At 38.0% G+C, this 18,655-nt stretch overlaps 1 protein-coding gene across 2 annotated transcripts in view; it reads right to left on the bottom strand.

Annotated features, from left to right (window-relative positions):
• The window catches only part of CSPP1 (centrosome and spindle pole associated protein 1), a 220,981-nt gene that overhangs the window by 137,547 nt on the left and 64,779 nt on the right, over nucleotides 1-18,655 (bottom strand). The gene's annotated exons all lie outside the window — the stretch shown is intronic.

The raw sequence follows: 18,655 nt of genomic DNA, 5'->3' as shown, positions 1-18,655 counted from the left end.
TATTTCTAAGAGCACTCTGTTAAGAAAGCTGTGGTCGAGGGCTGGATGAGATCAGATGAGATGCTTTGTGGAAATAAAGACTGAGAAGAGGGCCCAAGACATGGCAAACATCAAATTTAAAATGGTCAGAGGAAGAGGAGACCACAAGAGGTGACTTCACATGTGGCCCAGAGGTCAAGGAAAACAAAGTCTAAAAGTTTTTGATTAGATTTAGCAAAGAGGTGGTCTTTGGTAAGATGAGGAAGCCAGTTAACATTAGTATCCAAATACTTTCTCAGATAGTTGATGATATAGTAGCATTTTTGGTCTCATTTTATATCCCTTTAAATAAAAGCAGGCATCCCAATTTCAGATGGCTCAACCTCACCTCCATTTTTAGGCCCTTTTTAAAAAAAAATCATAACTGCCTCCAGTGAGCAACTAAAAGCTTTGTTTACTGCCATAGCCTTCAGTGACACCAGCTCATACCGAGCCATTCAATTAGGAACAATAACAAACTCATTGAGGTTTCTCTGACAGACATGATTGAAGGATTGAAGTTTTGACCTGAAAGAGTGAGTCACTGAGGTTACCATGAAAACATACTAGCAGTTTTCATTCCAAGACTTGACTGTTATCCACATTTAATTTGACATTGGTGATCTAATCAATTAAGATATCTTGGTGTGATAGAAAAATGCCTATGCTAACAACAGGGAATTGCCAGAAAAAGAAAACTTGTCAGTCCTAACTTCACTGGACTCAGTATTCCGGTTATGATGCCTTGGTTGCAAGTAATGACAAAAACAAACAAACAAAAACAATTGCTTAAACAAAGAGAATTTGTTGGTTCACCTAACTTCAGAGTCCAAACTCTTATTTGGCTTAGGCATAGTTGGATTAGGCTTCCAGTAATGGTTCTCACAGCTCTGCCCTCCACATGTTGACCTAAACCTCAAGCGGGATTCCTCCACATTGGCTGCACACCACACCATCCAGTCACGGGGAAAGAGCTGCTTATGGTTTTCAAAGGAAGGTTCTGACTTCACTCTGATTGGTCTAACTTGGGTCATGAGCCCACTCCTGGGATTATATATATATAGTGACTGGTTTAGACCAATTAAGGGTAACTCCTGGAGCTGGGAGTGGGGTCAGTAACACCCAAAATTCATGACTACTACACACTAAGGCTAAAGGCATACTACAGAGCAACCAACAACGTCCCCTCTGCTTAACAGTCCAGCCCACGCAAAAACAGCCCCACAAAAGAGTATTTGCATTCTATTGCAAATGCAGTTACTTTATTAAAAGCAAGAACCTTTATAAATATTTTTAAAGTATATCCTTAAGTTTTAATGTATTGTCATGATCACTTTTGGTATAAGTGCTCCAATTCATAATACTGAGATTTTAGGAAATCAAGGGTCAATTTGCAGCCAACATCATTCAGAAACTAACTCATGAATTGGCATTGCTTTTTCCTGCAAAGTGTTATCTTACAGCCTTGAGCTATTCAGGAGCTGAAAAGGCCATTTTCTAAGTGAAGTCTGGTTTTTGTTCAGCTTCAAATTTTTTCAGAGATAATTTCTCAAGCTCTATGGTGATAATATATAGGAAATGTCAATCATCATCAAAAACTTAATCCCAATGTCCAAGTAATAAAACTGGAGCCAGAAGCACAGGCTGGAGCAGAGATGGAGAGAGAAGTCAGTGGATATGGGTTCGGGATTGGGACCAGATAAGGGTACAGCGAGATCCCAGAATCAAGGATGTTCCAACTTTTCCAGATTGTTTTAATATCTCAAGGTCCCAGTTCCAAACAATTCAACATTTTCTATATATATTGTTGAGAATTTATGCATTTAGTATCATTTTTAGGTTATACTGTCCAGTTATGTAAGTATGTCATTCACACATTTTATTTATTGATTAACAATAAGACACCACGCAAGTTGTTATTTTGAAATCAGTAGTACTGCCAAGAACAAAGAGCCAACAGGGGCAGAGAAACCATTTGTGCTCCATTGTTTCTGAATTTGGAAAATCAGCTCTGAGACCAAACATCACGTGCTCCGTTTGAGGGATCAAGTCTGAAGATTGTTGTCACAAATTAGTATGACTACCTGGTATTCAGGATTTTGAAAAATCACTGCATTGCATAATAGAATAATAAACTGCCCTATAGTGCAGCCACTTGAAAATAAACACAGAAGAGCAGGAACATAAGTAACTTTACAATGAATCAGAGGAACTGTTTGGGAGTTGGAATGCTACATACTGCAGAGGTTCAGAGTTTCCAAAAACTGTTCTGTGAGTGATGAGGTACAGATGCATAAGTCATGCATGCAGAGAAGAGTTCTTTTATATTGCTAAGTCTGCATTGTATCCACATGTAGCTGACTGAAATGAACTGAACACAGACTGTTGAGTTTCCAAGGTTTCTAAATTTCTGGATTGTTTTAACTATAAACTCCAAAGATACATACATGGGTGAGCAATGTGTTTTTTTGTTTTTTGAAGATATAAAAATATACTACACGGAATGATGGCTCTTGGTTTTGCTCATCCATATGATATAAAATAAGTAAAAGTTGATTATGTTCAAATTACGATGGGGTAATTATTTCATTCACTGTTTAATAATTGATGTGTCTATGTCACTGCATTTGAAAATTAAAAATCTAATTTTGTGTTCTCTCATTCTGGTCAATTTTCAATACAAGTTTTAGCAGCAAATAAATTCACCTTCGTAGGGCCAAGTGCTAGTTTAAGGACTGCAAGTAATTTGTTCTGAGGTAATCAGTCTGTAAGTTTCTAAAAATTTCTAAACCTTTTATCCAAATATTACTGGAAGAAATACCATTTATCTTTATAAGTAAAAAGTTGTGATCTACTTATTTTAGAAAATTAGTTACACGAAACTCAGGTCAACTGTAACCAGATTGGCATATTTAAACTTTTGATCTCAGAAATCAGAATATTACAAAAATAAAATAAGGAACTCTGTCATTTCAGGTCAAATTTGGGAGGAAACAGCTAAAATCATAGCTTGATAACTAACACCAATGATTAATTGCTTTTTCAACATGTGGATTATCTTGGTGCCAAAAATTATGGAACAATTGCCTAACAAATTGTAGAGTCCCTGATGTCAGTACTCATATTTTCTTTGGATTATACTAAGCAATTATGCTAAACTTTCTAATGACTGAGTAAAATGGTATTGTGCCTTGGGGCACATTTTGATGAACTACAGTTGTACTTTTCATAACCTAAGAGGCATATGCATAAAGAAATATATTGTCAAGAACAGAGCTTTGTGACCTTTATGTTAAGTTATAGAGGGTTATAAATATCTATCATATAACTATTAATTTGCTTACCATTACAAAGCATAACAAACTACTTACCTTCCTGAAAATTTAGTTTCTATAAGCTCATCTGCAAATAAATATTTTATTTAAATGATTCATTTTTGTTCCTAGAATTTTTGACTTTATACTCCATGCTCAATTTATTATTTGAATAAACTTCAATTTACTCTTTGCATTATTGATGACACTAAATAAGTCCTTTAAAACGTGTATGTATTTAGCTTTAATCTTTTACTTCAACTCATATGTAATCCTTCTATCATTCCTTGCATGTGTTTCTAGTATACTTGAGGCTATTAAGATTCTGGGCTTAAATAAAGTAACAAAAATTAGACTAAATAAAAAACTAATTTATGATCTTATGTATGAGGGCATACCGTGTTGAATAATTACAGTCATCTGAAAAGTTCTATACCTTCAGAGAAGTTAACTTGATATGCCACTGATGTGAGAATTATACACAAATACCACTTTCTAGGGGAGATTACTTTTAAACTTTCTAACTGGTCTTAATATTCAAGGTAAAACACTACATTACTTAAAACTAAGGAACTGTGGACTGTTGTAATGGTAATTTATTTAGGCAGACATCAACATAATGGACTTCTAGTTATCCCAAGATCTAAAAATAGTTTATTAACAAGTGCTTTACCCTACTGTGGAAAACAGTATAGAGATTTCTCAAAAAGCTAAAAACAGAACTACCAGGACTTCCCCAGTGGTCCAGTGGTAAAGAGTCCGCCTCCCAATACAGGGGACACGGGTTCGATCCCTGGTCGGGGAGCTAGGATCCCACATGCTGCAGGGCAACTAAGCCCGCACACCACAACTTCTGAGCTTGCGCGCCTCAACGAGAGAGCCCGCATGCTGCAAACTACAGGGCCCACATGCCCTGGAGCCCTCACGCCACAACTACAGAGAGAAAACCCACATGCCACAACAAAGAGCCCGCATGCCTCAACAAAGACCTCGCGTGCCACAACTAAGACCCAACACAGCCAAAAAAAATAATAAAAATAAATATTTTTTTAAAAAGATATAACTGAAATGTATTTTTTTTTAAAAAAAAACAGGGCTTCCCTGGTGGCACATTGGTTAAGAATCTGCCTGCCAATGCAGGGGACATGGGTTTGAGCTCTGGTCCGGGAAGACCCCACATGCCGTGGAGCAACTAAGCCCGTGCGCCACAACTACTGAGCCTGTGCTCTAGAGCCCGCGAGCCACAACTACTGAGCCCACGAGCCACAACTACTGAAGCCCACGCACCTAGAGCCCATGCTCCACAACAAGAGAAGCCACTGCAATGAGAAGCCCGTGCACAGCAACGAAGACCCAATGCAGCCAAAAATAAATAAATTTTTAAAAAAGAAAAAATAAACAGAACTACTATATAACCCAGCAATTCCACTCCTGTGTATATACTGAAAAAAACAAAAACACTAACTGCACCCCAATATTCATAGTGGCATTATTTACAATTGCCAATATGTAATTGGAAATACAATATGGAAGTGACCTACGTATCAATCAACAGGTGAATGGATAAAGAAGATGTGGTGTGTGTATGTGTACATTTAGATATATACATACATACACACACAATGAAATTAAAACCAATGAAATTAAAACAAAACCAATGAATTTTTGCCATTTGCAACAACATGGATGGACTTGGAGGGTGTTATGCTAATAGAAATAAGTCAGATAGAGAAAGACAAATACTGTGTGATATCACTTGTATGTGGAATCTAAAAAATACAACAGACTAGTGAATAAAACAAAAAGCAGACTCACAGATATAGAGAACAAACTAGTGGTTGCCAGTGGGGAGAGGGAAGGGGGAAGGGGTAATGAAGGATAGGGGATTAAGAGGTACAAACTATTATGTATAAAATAAGCTACATGATATATTATACAACACAGGGAATATAGCTAATATTTTTTAATAACTGTAAATGGAATATAACCTTTAAAAATTGTTATATTGTATACCTGTAACTTATATAATACTGTACATCAACTGTAACTCAATTTAAAAAGTGTTTTACCTATTTCAGTAAAGAGCAAAACTGAAACAAAAGCTCTATTAAATTTGAGATTTGGGAGCACAAGTAGAAATTATATTTTCTAATATAATATTTTCTGGTGGCTCCCACTACCAGATTTCTAAGAACATCTTTGATAATACTATATTCATCACATTAATATCACACTAGAAGAACATTACATTAATAAAAGAAGAGAACATTACATTTCAACCAAGACTTTGAATTTCAACTTTAATAAGTGGCCACTGTTCTTTCCTTCAAACTCTAAATATAATATAGATTTTCTCACTAACAAAAGAAAAATTTGCCTTCTGCCTTATGCCCTAAATGCTGCTATAAACCAAAATCCAAATTTATCACTGTGGCCTAAAGGCTGATCTATTTCCTGCTTTCCTCTCCTTCTGTTCTCCCCATCCACACTGCTCCAGCCACAGTGTCCTGGGGCCCTTATGCTCATCCAGCTCTTTCCCAGCTCTGAGCCCTCACACTGGCTGCTTCCCAGGCCTGGAACACTTCCTCACAGGCTCTCAAAGGCCTGGCTCTTTAAGCTGCTCATTCTTCAAGTCTCAGCTCAAATTCTGCTTCCAGAGAGGCCTAGCCTGTCTCTCTCATCTAAAGAAAACGTCTCTCTCCTTCCCTCCTTCTTCCTCACTTCTATACCCCAGTTATACAGTCATTTTATCCTATTTATTTCCTTCACAGAATGTACCACAACCTGAAATCACTTGACCATTGAATTGTTTACTTTTTCACTATCTGTCTCCTCTTCCTGGATGCTAAGTGCCACAGGGATGGGGACTTGATCAGAATACCTTTGGCATCATCAGCACCTTGAACAATGGCACATGGTAAGCAGTTGGTAAATATCTGTTCAATGAAGAAATAAATGCAATGGACATTTCAATTTGCTTTTAAGAAACATTAACAGTATGTGTTTTTAGGATAACAAAATTAAATGTTTATGCCTTTTTATGGGAAGCTGACTTGTTTCACCCTAAGATTACGATAAAATGAAAATCTTTTCCCAAACTTCTTAACAGATTTAAAACAAGAGTGAAAAAAGTTTTTTTTTTAATTTTTCAATCAAGGATCACAACCGCAGAAATATGCAAATGGCTATACACACTAGTAAAAAAAACACCAGCCATTTTCAAAAACAAGCATGAAAGAATGGAACTCTTTTCAAACAAGCTAACCAAAAAAGCAGACAGGAGCCAAGAAAATAAAGCAGTTAAATACAAATATACAAGATGTTTTCACTGATTTTAACAAATTGTTTTGAAAAACACAAGACTGTAGTGTATTACATAGCTGAGTTTCACTCTTAGCTTCAATCCATCACCAACTAATTAAACTTTTGCTGAACTTATTATTGGCCTGATAAACTTAAGCAGTGTCTTGGATCTCTATTAGAAGACAGAGGTTCCCCACCCTTGTTTCAAAAGACAATTTGTTTTTAAATCCCTAAAACATAAGTAATGATCTGTTCCTGAAACCTAATCTAAACTTTTTCCAAAATTATAAGTCCCTTTCTTGCAAATGCTTCCGGAAAGACTCAAACTAAAGTGTTAGGCTCTACTGACAATAGATTTTTCAGGAATCTTCATTCCTGAATAAAACATAATAAAACATTACTTCAATTAGAATATCTGTGGCAATGTTTACAAAAATACTTTTCAGAAAACAATTTTACTCTAAAATATATTTAGGCATAAATGTTACTTTCAGGTAATTAAACTGATTTTCAGCCTAGATCCTTTAATTTACAGTCACATCTAATAGAACTTTAAAAATACAACTTGAGAAAATTTTGTGTACTAAAATAGAACTTTTAAAAAATTAATAGAACTTGTCCACGTCCTTTCATGTCCATTCTTAGGTACTGATGGGAACATGGAGAGAACGCTGGATTTGACAGTCGCTTCTGAGATTAAGTGGACTTGATGTGACCCAATGTGGGGGCACTCATATACGAGAGAGTACTCAGGCTCTACTCTGAGTAGCAGGGTGGACTGTGGGCAAGACAGGAACTAGAGGAGGCAGATCACATTTGTGCAGGATAGAAATGAGTTCAGTTCTTGACAGGTGCAGGGTTTTTTGCCTCTAGGACATTCATACTCAGGTGGAATGAATGTCCAGCAGCTGGTTGCATGCATAGGTCTGGAACTCATGAGAAATACCTTGGATTGTTTTATACAGAACCTATATAATCATCATTTACATTTATAGAATACGTTATGTAATAAATGACATAAATTGTTTAAGTAATCATTTAATTACTAAGTTAAGTTTGTTTTTTTTTTTTTTTTTTTTTGGCTGTGTTGGGTCTTCGTTTCTGTGCAAGGGCTTTCTCTAGTTGTGGCAAGCGGGGGCCACTCTTCATCACGGTGCGCGGGCCTCTCATTATCGCGGCCTCTCTTGTTGCGGAGCACAGGCTCCAGACGCGCAGACTCAGTAGTTGTGGCTCACGGGCCTAGTTGCTCCGCGGCATGTGGGATCTTCCCAGGCCAGGGCTCGAACCCGTGTCCCCTGCATTAGCAGGCAGATTCTCAACCACTGCGCCACCAGGGAAGCCCTAAGTTAAGTTTTAAAGAAATTATTTATTATTGGTGCCCATATTGTGTACATCAAGCCATTAAAAATCCATGAAGCTCTCAATTTAACGATCATGACCAGGTTACAGAAATCAAGAGTAATCAAGCCTTGGATGGAAACTGCCTCATTCATGAACAAAAAGGCTTCCTTTGTAGACTCTACAACTTACAGCTTCTATAAATGGATACTTATTTTAAAATCTTTTGTTCCAGCTAAGCTACAACCTCCTATCATCACTTTCATTTCTCTCCTCTAAGCTTCCCCTCAGAAGGTCCTATGAAAATGGGAATCATGTCCCAAATTTCTAAGTAAAATTTCCCTCCTTAAAAAAATTTTCCATTGTCCCCTGTATTAGTTAGTTATTATTGCATTAAAAATTACCCCAAAACTTAGTGGCTTCAAATAACACACATTTATTATTTCACAGATTTTATGGGTCAGGAATTTGAGTTCTCTGCTTTAGGGTCCCTCATGAGGCTGTAATAAAGGTGTGGAATAGGTCTCATCTGAAAGCTCAACTGGGGAAGGACTGACTTCCAAGCTTAAACAGTAGTTGTTGACATTTAGTTTCTCATTGGACTGAGAGTCTCAGTTCCTTACTAGCTGTTGGCTAGAGACCATCCTCAGTTCCTTGCCACATGGAGCTCTACTAAGTGACAGCTTGCTCTATCAAAGAGTGCATGCCAAAAAATGCAATAGAGAGAGTTTGCTAGCAAGACAGAATCTTTTGTAATCAAATCGCAGAAATGGTATCTCATCAACTTTGCCTTATTCTATTGCTTAGAACAAGTCACTATGTCTATTCCACACTGAAGGGGAGGGGTTCACACAAGGGCATGCATCCCAGGAGGTGAAATCATTGACACCATGTTGGAAGTCTGCCTACCATACTTACTAATATTTACCAGTCTACAAGGTCAAAATAAAAAGAGGACTAACTCCAATAAATGATCATATTTCTGTATGGAGTTATGTGATGATATACACATCTGGGCCCTTTAATTTGTTGGTTTTTCAATGAAAGAAATCATTAAAGTGTTTTCTGTGTAGTATGTACTCTAGAAGGTCAGGAAACATACTAATTGACAAAGATACATAGAACAATATTCTAAATAAAAAATGTGTTTCTGTCTAAAGTTACTTGGAAACTCTATTGGCAGCTTCAGAAAAAGTGCTCTTTAGCATATTCTTCCAAGAGTGTCTTTTAAAATTATTCTCAAGACCTCACATTTTTTTTTAACAAATATAAATTTCTCAACATCTGTCAAAGTGTAAATCTTAGAGTATTATATGCTGAACTTACAGATGTGGCACTGAAGACAAGTATTTCTTGCAGTCTGCCAGATTTCTGCCATATTAGAAAATACACAGATGACTGTTTAACACTGTGTGTCACTAGACAGGAATTAAATTTCACATCTTAATGAGAAAATACTGTCTCAAACTTGTTGCATTAAAAAATTAATTAGTGATTCAACCGTTTTAAAGTATTTTAAAAACTAGCTGTCACAAAGAGATTTTCAATTCTACAAAGAGCAGAATCCGAAATGAACTTTCAGAATACAATGTTATCATTCTTAAAAACCTGATTACTAAAAAAGAAGGAAAAATAAAGTCATAATCCCACCACCAAAAAATAGCCACTATTAAATATTTTGGGATATAGATACAGGTACAGATCTACAGCTCTACATCTAAACCTATACATGTATAGACATAGACATATATCCTTTCAGACATTTAAATATGTATATAATTTTACCACAAATGAGATCATACTCCTCTTTACAATGACATATGAAACTGTTATAAAACAAAGATTAACAGAGCAACTGGTTTTCAATGAGGTATTGCTAAACATGTTTCCAGTAAAGTAATGCTAGCAGCAAGTTAAATGAGGGCTACACAGAGCAACAGGATGGCCCTGCATATAGTGCTGGATCTATTGTTCCCAAATGAATGACCTTTAAAATAGATAAGAAGGGCACCTGATTTGTGCTGTTGTGTTTTAGCCATATTGTTCTGATCATTCTTTTACTTTGTCATATCCTTCTGTAGCTGTTTATTCTGTTAGGTACTCTCCTCCTTAAATTCTTTCCCTAGTATCTGAATCTAATTTATTGGTTTCTAAATCACTGAATTATTATTTGTTCTTCTCAGAACAAATCTCACCTCTGATAAATCTCTCTCTGATATCTTAACTAGCTTTGCTTCCCTCTTCCATCCAAACTAGTTGGCATAGTTATTAACTTACTATTTCTCTTTTCCCCACTTTCTTCCTCACCACCATTTATGACCCCATGGTTTCAATGATTAGTTCTATTCTGGAAACTATTAAACCTATCTCACCTCAAGTTTAACATGTGTAAATGAAAATTCATCCACTTCCCCCCAAATTACTTGCCTCCCTCTCCAATTTCTTCAGTATTGTTCCTTTATTCTACTTAACACCCAGGAATTATCTTCAACTTCTCCCTCCCTTTATCCTATCCAATCTCTCTTTATTAAATCATGCTTCAAGATGCCTCCTAAATTTGTTCATTCCTTGTCTTCATTTCTTTCATTTGTTCATTTCTTTGCCTTCACCCTAATACAGGCCAACATTGCTTCACAACTAGACATTAGCAACAGTGTCCTGAATGAGGTTAGGATATCTGTCCCCATGCCCCTGTCCCTCTTTCTAGGCTACTCTTACTGCAACAATCAGTGAGATATAAGGAAGGGGGACCTGTGCTTGAAATTAGGGGCTCAAGGGTAAATTCTCTCTCTGCTACCTCAGGTGTCACCTTCAGCATATTTCTTTTCTCTTTCTAGGCCTGAGAATTTCCTTATCTGCAAAATGGCACGTTGGACTGTCCACGTGGGCTCTAAGCCTCCTTGTAATTCTAAAAATCTCCTACTCTGACACTTCTTTGTTCAAGGAACCACAATGATTTTCCAGAGTGCCCCCACCCTAAAGATCAGAGCTATTACGGTTTTCCGGTTTGTACTGTCCCTTAATTCAGATTGCTCACTTTACCATACCCCTAATGAGCCCCAGCCTTTCCACTTGTTCTACTATTGTTCTCCTTCATTTGTAAATTATTTATTTTCTAAATGTTTGGGAGTGACTGCTAATGTACACAGCACTTTGCCAGGTCCTGGGAATAGCAAGGTAAAAGACATAATCCTTACCCTCAAAGAATTTACCATCTTATTGGAGATACGGGTAACAAACAGACAGTAGTGTGTTAAGTGCTATGCTAAAGAAGTTACCATATCCCAGTTGTTTGGGGGGCAGAAAAAAGCATCACTTAACATGACTGAGTACCTAGGAAGGCTTCAGAAAAAATGCGCCAATTCCAAGCTGAGTCCTTGAATCTTAAAAGGGAAAACAAATATTAAGGAGGAAAGGTGTGTCCTATTGCTACCCTGAGCAGCAGGAGAGAGAGGGTAAAATTTTTTTAGAACAGGGCGTACTGGGCCAAGTGCCAGATTGTAAATACTGAAGAGGGAAAGAGGCAAGCAGTGAGGCTGGTCATTATAACCGGACTGGAATGCCACCCTAAGGAGTTTGGATTTTATCAGAGGAAAGGTGAAGTATGCGCTGTACTTTGATTCAGACAATTCGTTTCCTGCCCTATTATTGGGAAAACGTGGTAACTGGCACTAAAACGTTCAAGGCTGATGGCAAGGATAATCCAGTAGGGGGAAATGGTGACCTGCCAAAAATTGTTCTGGCTACTGGTTGGTCTACGAAAACGCTAATGTGACCGATGCCTAACGGCCTCATCCCAGTAACCGACCTCTACTCGTACCCTGCCTAGTGGCTCCCATCAACCCCCGGCCACCAAGACACAGAGGGCTGGGCCCGGGCTAGGACACAGAGAAGAGCGCTTCCGGAGACCTCGCGAGATTTCCCGTGAGCCGCGGCCGACCAGGCGCGTCTGTCCGGTCGCCCAGCAACCGCACCACGGCTGCCGATGAGGCCTGGCACCCGCGAAATTTACCAAACCTGAGTTACTGACCCGGCTCATCCCGCGAACGGTGAGATGCCCTCAAGGGAGAAGTGTGGGAACCGAGGAAACCCTAGAGCCATGTTTCTCAAACTTACCTGCCAGTAAGACTTTCCTGGGGCACTTGTTAAAATGCAGATTACTAAGCCTTATCTCCTGACATCAAGAATTTCCAGAAAAAGTCTGAAAGTCTGTATTTTAAACAAAGGGCTAGAATCAGGCAAGGCTGAGAAACAGCTCTAGGGGAGGGAGACACGGGTGGAGTGGTAGCCAAGAAGCTGAGGAAGCGGGATTTGTGGGCTTGAAAAGGGGAAAGCCTCACAGCCGGCGATTTAGAGCATCTGTAAGCCACTGGGTTTGGGGCTACCTAAGGGAAATATACAAACTGAATTCGGAAACGTCCCCCGCATCTAGCCTGTAGGAGCCCCAAATGATGAAAGCCAAGGGGTCTACTAAAATGGATTTCCAAAGCACTTGTATAGCAGCTCTAAGCTGTCCCCACTGGCGATCTGGAGAGCTAGAGACATCCTAGCAAATGGAGCCCTGAGAGTACAGAGATACATAGTAGAGAAAAATTATGGAAAAGCAGTTTCTCAAACTTTAGAAAATAATGAACCTCTTTTAAAAGAAAATCAAGGACATCTCACAAGTGTTGACATAATTATTTTTATTATATTATTCTAAAGTGTGTCCAAATCCAAACTAGTTTAAACTCCTGAAGCTTATAATGTCTCTGAAACAAACTATAGTACCAATAAAGTTTACTATTCTATTAACGACATGAATGGTGGTGTTTTGATGAAACCAAATCCTCTCTTGTGGATTTGATTGCTATAATGCACATTCTTTTGAGTTAACAGTCTCTATCATTGTGTGTTATGGGTTCAATTCTCTCCCTTTCCATATTCAAACCCCTGGAAAGTTTGCCTATAGCTTGTTGATGAGGTCCATTGGCCTTCCCCTGGTTTAATAAATACTTCACTTATATATTACATTAGCCTCTTTCCTTTTCTAGCTGTCTGAGAGAAATTTACTTCTATACAAACACCAATTTGTGCACTGGAACCTAGAGACAAAGTCCATTTATAGCATTGTCATTCATGAGGATTCAGATGATCCAAAATTTCTGTTTTAGCCCAGGTTAGAAAACAGAGCCTGAAGGAAAAACTCATGTGATAACACTTTTTGGGAGGCTGTAATCTCAGGGAAGGAAGAGAGAGGGAAAAAAGGAATGAGACAGAGATGGAAGGAGAGCAAATATAAGAGAATGTGTAACGCAGAAGTCTACAGCATGTTTTCAGAGGGACCTTTTGAAATGGCTGTGTCTCTTAAAAGTCTATGGGGGAAAGAAGGGAGAATAAATCATTCATGGTTCCTGTCTCCCATTAGTAAAAGTTACTCCCAAAGGGCATTGCTTCCTTCATAGTATAGGCTTGCTTCTGCATGTCCACCTGTACAGCAGCCTCCTGCCTCAGCTGTAAGGGAGAAACCCTGGGATGTATAACCTTTTTACGATGTGCATTTTTACCACAGTTATCATGTAAAAAATATATTTGAAATTTCTAGAAAAGTATCTAAAATTTTAAAATATGGGCCAAAGAAATCATATTTTTAAAATACTTTACATAATTTAAAAATATTGCATTTTGACACATTAGCTACAGAGAATGTAATTCCTAAAAGAATGACATTTGCAATATAAACAAAAATATATGATCCCTAAAAATGACTCTAAACAAAACCCTTATGCATGGCCTTAATTAGGAGAAAATTATAAAACTACTGAAAGTCATTAAAGAAGCACTCCTAAAAAGGAGAGACATACCATAGTGATGGAAATGATAACTCAGTATTAGAGAGATGTTAGTGCTTCACAAATTATTTATAAATTCAATGCAATTCCTAACAAAATTCTGACAGGATTTTTCATGGAACATGACAAGTTGATTTTAAAATGTATACGAAAGAGTCAGGGAGGAGAGGATTCTGGGAATATGGCAGAATAGGGAGCATCTGTCTCCCCACCTAAACAACAGCTGCACTGGCAGAACCTGTCTGCTGTTAACTATTTTAGAATGCTGGAGTCTGCTGAACGCTTACAACTTCCAGGGGAAGGCTTAGACAATAGACTGCATAAGCTGTGGTTCATGTTGGTCAGTTTCAGATCTTACCTCTGCAATAGCTGCCCATCCCCCACACCCAACCCTGTGGCAGGAAGCTGTGCAGGGGTTTCTGGAGCATCTTGCACACAGCTTACAGGAGCCAAGTGGGCAAAAAGCACTATCCACCAAATATTGAGGCTCTGCCCGCTAATCACTGATTGCTGCTTCTGATCACAGAGATGCAGACAAAGAGGTTGTACCTCTCCCCACTGTTGCAAGCCCCACTCCCTCTGGCTGAAGTGACTTCCAGAAGGATTTAAAGGGCTACTGCCCATTAGTTCCCCCCTCTTCCTTTATTTTCCTCTTTTTCCCCTTTTGGGAACCAGACATTAAACACTAGGGCATTCAAAAGCAGCTCCACATAAAGGGAAAAATAGAAAGTGACCTATACATGCCAAAAGAAAGGTTCAGACTTCGAAAAGACCTGAGAAGACCTTAAGGTTATACCTCAGGCTGATCCCCAGCACAGAGATAGCCTGTAACAATAAAAAACAAAAACAAAAACAAAAACCAAAAACAGCAAACTCTGGGGAAGGAGGAGAATCTGATTTTCAGAGCTACCACATTATTAGATTAAAATGTCCAGTCTTCCACAACAACAACAACAACAAAAACCAAGGCATACAAAGAAATGGGAAAGTATGGTCTATTCAAAAATACATAATCAGGGACTTCCCTGGTGGTCCAGTGGGTAAGACTCCACGTTCCCAAGGTGGGGGGCCCGGGTTCAGTCTCTGGTGGGGGAACTAGATCCTGCATGCATGCTGCAACTAAGCATTTGTATGTTGCAACTAAAGGATCCCACATGCCACAACAAAGATCCCGCATGCCACAACTAAGACCCAGCGCAGCCTAAATATTTTTTTTAAAGTTTATTAAAAAAAAAAAACTACATAATCATAAATTGTCCCTGAAAAAGACCCAGTGGCAGATATACTAGACAAAGACTTTAAAACAACTGTCTTAAAGATGCTCAAAAATCTAAAGCAGTAGAGAAAGTCAAGAAAATAATGTATGAACAAAATGGAAATATCAATAAACAGATATAAATATTAAAGAGAAATTCTGGAGCTGAAAAGTACTGAAGAAAAATGAACAGAGCCTAAGGAACCTGTGAGACAGCATCAAGCAGACCAACATATGCACTGTGGGAGTTCCAGAAAGGAGGGAGGGGGGAGGGGAGGAGGGAGAGAGAGAGAGAGAGAGAATAGGGCAGAGAGAATATTTGAAGAAATAATGGCTGAAAACTTCCCTAACTTGATGAAAAACATAACTCTAAACATGCAAGAAGCTCAATGAACTCCAAGTAAAATGTACTCAAAGAGACCCACACTGAGACATATTACAATCAAACTTTCAAAAGACAAAGAATCTTGAAAGCAGCAAGAAATAACTCATCACATACAAGGAATCCTTAATAAGATTATCAGCACATTATTCATCACAAACTTTCAGGTCAGAAGACAGTGAGCCAATATATTCAAAGTGCTAAAGAAAAAAACCTGCCAATAAAGAATCCAATATCAACAAAACTGTCCTCCAAAAGTGAAGCAAAAATAAAGACATTGCCAGAGAAACAAAAGCTGAGGGAGTTCGTTACACTAGACCTGCCCTGCAATAATGCTCAAGGGAGTCCAGCAAGGTAAAATGAAAGAACACTAGATAGTAATTTGAAGCCACATGAAAAAATAAAGATCTCAATAAATGTAAAAACAAGGGGAATTACAAAAGCTAGTATTTTTGTAAAAATGGTTAGTAATTCCACTTTTTGTTTTTCTACGTGATTTAAGAGACTAATACATTTAAAAAACAATGAGTCTAAAATCTAGTATTATTGTAACTTTAGTTTGTAACTCCACATTTTATTACATAATTTAAGTGACTAATGCATTTAAAAGAATTGTTAGTTTATGTTTTTGGGTACACAATGTATAAAGATGTAATTTTGTGAGATCAACAACCAAAAAGGTGGGGACAGAGCTATAAAGACACAAAGTTTTATGTATTATTTAGGTTAAACTGGCATAAATCAAATTAGAGTGATATAACTTTAGGATGGTAAAAGTAACCACATGTAAATGTAACCCCATGGTAACCACACAGAAAATAGCTCTGGAATATACACAAAAGGAAATGAGAAAAGAATTTAGTTCCACTGCAAAAAATCAACTCAACAAAAATAAGACAGGAAGACAGAAAATGAGGAGCAAAAACAGTATAAGGCATATAGAAAATAAGTAACAAGATGAGAGAGAGAAACATTTACGCACCTAATGAAAAACAATCAAAACACAATATATGAAGCAAAAACTGACAACTGAAGAAAGAAATTATTACAGTTCTACAGTAATAATTGTAGACTTCAATATTCTACTCTCAATAATGGATAAAACAACCAAACAAAAGTAAGGAAATAGAGGTCTTAAACAACATAATAAAGAAACTAGGTCTAACAGATATATACAGGACATTCTACCCAACAACAACAGCAAGCATATTCTTCTGAAATGCACATGAGACATTTTCCAGGATAAACCATACCTTAGGCCACAAATTAAATTTCAATAGATTTTAAAAGATAGATATCATACAAAGTATCTTCTCCAACCACAATGGGATAAAGTTAAAGACCAGTAACAAAAAGAAAATTGGAAAATTAACAATAAGCAATGCACTTATGGATCAAAAAAGAAATCACAAGAGAAATTAGAAAATTCTGAGAGATGAATGAAAATGACAACACAACATACCAAAACTTATGGGACACAGGAAAAGCAATGCTAAGAGGGAAATTTATAGCTATAAATGCTGACAGAAAAAACAAGAAAGATCTCAAATCAACAAGCTAACTTTACAACTTAAGGAACTAGAAAAATAACTAAGCCAAGGCTAGCAGAAAGAAGAAAATAATAAAGATTAGAGCATAGATAAATGAAATACAGAATATAATAGAGAGAAAACCAATGAAACCAAAACCTGGTTCTTTGAAAAGATCAACAAAATTGACAAAGTTTTAGCCACATGGACTAAGGAAAAAAAGAAGACGCAAATAACTAAAATGAGAAATGAAAGCGGGGATGTTACTACCTATTCTACAGAAATGAAAAGGATTATGAGAGTACTATGAACAATTGTATGCCAAAAATTGGATAACCTAGATGAAATGGAAAAATTCCTAGAAACACAAAGCCTACAAACACTAAATCATGAAGAAATAAAAAACCTGGGGCTTCCCTGGTGCAGCAGTGGTTGGGAGTCCGCCTGCCAGTGCAGGGGACACAGGTTCGAGCCCTGGTCTGGGAAGATCCCACATGCCACGGAGCAGCTAAGCCCGTGTGCCATGGCTGCTGAGCCTGTGCTCTAGAGCCCGCAAGCCACGACTACTGAGCCCGTGTGCCACAACTACTGAGGCCCACGCTCCCTGGAGTCCATGTTCCGCAACAAGAGAAGCCACCACAATGAGAGGCTCGTGCACCGCAATGAAGAGTGGCCCCTGCTCACTGCAACTACAGAAAGCCCGCACAGAGCAATGAAAACCCAACGTAGCCAAAAATATAAATAAATAAATAAATTTATTTAAAAAAAGAAATAAAAACTCTGAATAGACTTATAACTAGGAAGGAAATTGAATCAGTAATCAAAAACCTCCCACCAAAGAAAAGCCTTGGCTCTGATGGCTTCACTGGTGAATTCTATGAAACATTTTAAGAAAAACACCAATCTTTCTCCAACTTTTCCAAACTTTGATGAGAAACGAACACATTCATATTCATTCTGTGAGACCAGCATTACTGTGATACCAAAGTCAGACAAAGACACTACAACAAAAGAAAACTATAGACCAATATCCCTTATGAACACTGATGCTAAAATCCTCAACAAAACACTACCAAACCAAATTCAGCAGCATATTAAAAAGATTATAGGGCTTCCCTGGTGGCGCAGTGGTTGAGAATCTGCCTGCTAATGCAGGGGACACGGGTTCGAGCCCTGGTCTGGGAAGATCCCACATGCCGCAGAGCAACTGGGCCCGTGAGCCACAACTACTGAGTGTGGTGGCCCCCAAGCTGTAAGCTTATTCAGCTTTCTGCTTTCCGGAGAACTGCTTGTCTCTTTCTTGGTATGCACTCCTGACGCTGCGGTATTGAGCGTAAAAAAGGAAAATGGCTTGCAGCCAGTTTCGTTCCAGGTGCCTGCTCTGAATCTAAGAGCCCCTGGTTGTTCCCCAGAAGAAGGACGTGCTGCCCTGAGGGGGAAGTCTGTATCTCCAAAGAATGGCCCATAAGGCATGCTGACGCATAGATAGTGGTGCATAGATAGTGGTGCATAGATAGTGGTGCATAGATAGTGGCGCATAGATAGTGGCGACAGAATTATGTGGAAATACAAGGTTTACTGATTTGTTGTTTAGTATTCGTTCTGTACTAAACCTATATATACATTCATGCTCTTTGAATAAACTTGCCTTGCAACCATCAGTTGTCTTGGCCCTTCTGACCCCA

The sequence above is a fragment of the Balaenoptera physalus genome, assembly GCF_965194825.1.
Source record: "Balaenoptera physalus genome assembly, chromosome: 17".
Taxonomy (NCBI): domain Eukaryota; kingdom Metazoa; phylum Chordata; class Mammalia; order Artiodactyla; family Balaenopteridae; genus Balaenoptera; species Balaenoptera physalus.
Note: the sequence above shows the minus strand (reverse complement) of the source record. Positions and strands in the feature narration are given on the sequence as shown.